The sequence below is a fragment of the Equus quagga genome, chromosome 8 (assembly GCF_021613505.1).
Source record: "Equus quagga isolate Etosha38 chromosome 8, UCLA_HA_Equagga_1.0, whole genome shotgun sequence".
NCBI classification, from domain to species: Eukaryota; Metazoa; Chordata; class Mammalia; order Perissodactyla; family Equidae; genus Equus; species Equus quagga.
In genome coordinates this window covers 73,889,361-73,891,849 of record NC_060274.1, presented here as the reverse complement: position 1 = coordinate 73,891,849, position 2,489 = coordinate 73,889,361, and positions in this window count along the sequence as shown.

Sequence of the window (2,489 nt, the reverse complement as noted above, 5' to 3'; positions counted from 1 at the left end):
AGATGGCATTTGACATATTTTGAAATAGAAACAAATACTTAAGCAAGTAATAAAAAACAAACTTCTAGCCAAATTGTTTCTATATTTATTCTTCTTGAATAATAGATGATGGCTATATTACACTTCATTTAGGCAAAGAATATTGTTCCTTTATGAGAAAAAGAATCCAAACAGTTGCATGTCTCATACAAAGGTCTTAGGGAGAGGGTAACCTGATATTATACCTCGATATTATTCTTCCAGGGTGTGTTAGGTGTAAATGTGTTTACCTTAAAGATGTATAAAGGTATTCTGTATGCTGGTTCAGCACCAATTTCCATGCCTTCTTTCTTTTCCTTTCTCCCCAGAATCCTTTTTTTACTCACATATTCTCTATTTTCCTCATTTTTTTTCTTGCCTTCTGCATTTCCTGGGGCCCTGCCTGCTAAGGCCAGAGCAGCACATTGGGTAGTTCTTGCCCTAGCCCCTGCTCATTTATTCTCTATCATCAATGCCACCCCTTCTTGCCACTTGTATTTTCTCTGGTCATGAATCCTTGCCTCTGTCAGGAGGCTTTTCCTAAACGGCGTGACCTCATTTCTTTGCTGCCTCCACCAGACCCCCTGCGAAGCCTGAAGCTCTGCCAAATCTCTCCAGGACTCCTCGCAGTGACTTACCCAATGAAGCTTTGTTTAGCGTTCCCAAGAGATGAGTCACTTGAGCCCTCTCTGTTTAGGGGAAGCTCCCGCTTGCCTAAGGAGACCGACGCAGTGGCTGAGTGATCCCTGAACCTGAAGTCTACAAACCCCAATTGAGAGTTTCATTATTTCCTCTCCTTGATCTTCTTGCTTTGGATCTAATAGACTGTCTCTTTGTTCCAGCTGAAGACATTCTCTGCCAGAAATCTGTCTGGACACGATTCCCTTGATGCTCTGTTTCTGTATCTTGTAGGGGGAAAAATGGCAAAGTTTCAGGTACTAGAGGTTGGTGGTGACTCCCATCTTCATTCTGCCTCTGTTTGTCACCCTTTGATGCCCTGGGACTTCTTGCTTCTCTGCTCTCTGTCTGCTCCCCCACCCCCCACATTAAATGGAGATTCCCAACTTAAAGACGGGATATGGGATGTGAGGGAGAGAGTACAGAACATCTCAGAATCTCGGGAGGTGGGAAATAGTTTAAAAACAATTTTTCAGGACCAGCCTGGTACCAAAGTGGTTGGGTTTGTGCACTCCATTTTGGCAGCCTGGGGTTCATGGGTTCAGATCCCAGGCACAGATCTACACACTGCTCTTCAAGCCATGCTCTGGCAGTGAACCACATACAAAACTGAGGAAGATTGGCACAGATGTTAGCTCAGGGCCAATCTTTCTCACCACAAAAGAAAAATTAAAAAAAAAACTTTTCACTATAAGATTATTGTCTACTTTTAAAATACACCAAAAGTTTACTTTTTTTTTCTTATGCTCAACTCAAATGACTTTGTATTGGTTAACTGCAAAAATTTTTAGAGGTAACATTTTTCTCACAACAGGGTTAATTATATTACTGCTCAGTGTAATTCATTCAAAAAAAGTGTTCACATTTATTACAAAATAGATTATTAAATCCTTAATGTGCTATTAAAGTACACCCCCCCACACAATGTGACCACAAAATAATTTTTCAACATATTCCTATGTACTGACTTAATTTTTTTGAGTATAACATATTTTAAAGCTAATGAAGCCTTGCTCAGTCTATTCTTTCCCCCTCATGTGCCTTACTTTATCATCACTACTCATGATCACATTTTTTCTATTTTTTTTCTTAACTTTTTTTTTTTTAATGATTGGCACTTGAGCTAATCATCTAAGAAGATGTTTCCCATCTTCTTCTTTTTGTTTTGTTGTTGTTGTTTCTTCTTCTTCTTCCCAAAACCCTCCAGTACATAGTTGTATATTCTAGTTGTTGGTCCTTCTGGTTACACTGTGTGGGACACTGCCTCAGCATGGCCTGATGAGCGGTGCCATGTCTGTGCCTAGGATCCGAACTAGCAAAACCCTGGGCCACCGAAGCAGAGCCCACAGAACTTTAACCACTCGGCCATGCGGCTGGCCCCACCCTCCCCCATTTTAATAGCCTTTAGTTGTGGAATAAACCAGCTCATTGGTCGTGTATAATGTTTTGTCTTCTGCATTTGTTTGCTTGCTTCTTCATGGCACTATTTATCTTGTGCTTCTACCACCTGTAAATTAGAGCTAATCAGAGGCTTGATTTAGATTCCAAGGCATCTTTTGTTTTTAGTGAAGAATACTTTCGAGATGGCATTGCATACTTCTTAGTACATCATACAGGAGACCCACAATGTCTTCGGTCCTGCTTTTGTTGGTACTAAGATTGATCGGTGGATTGAGAGCTGTCAGCCTGATTATCCCATTATAACATTCCCATTATAACTCCTTTCGCTCAAAGCTTTTAGCAGCCTTTGATAATGTTTGTCTAGTTCTTTCTCTTCATTCAGGGTTGCAAAT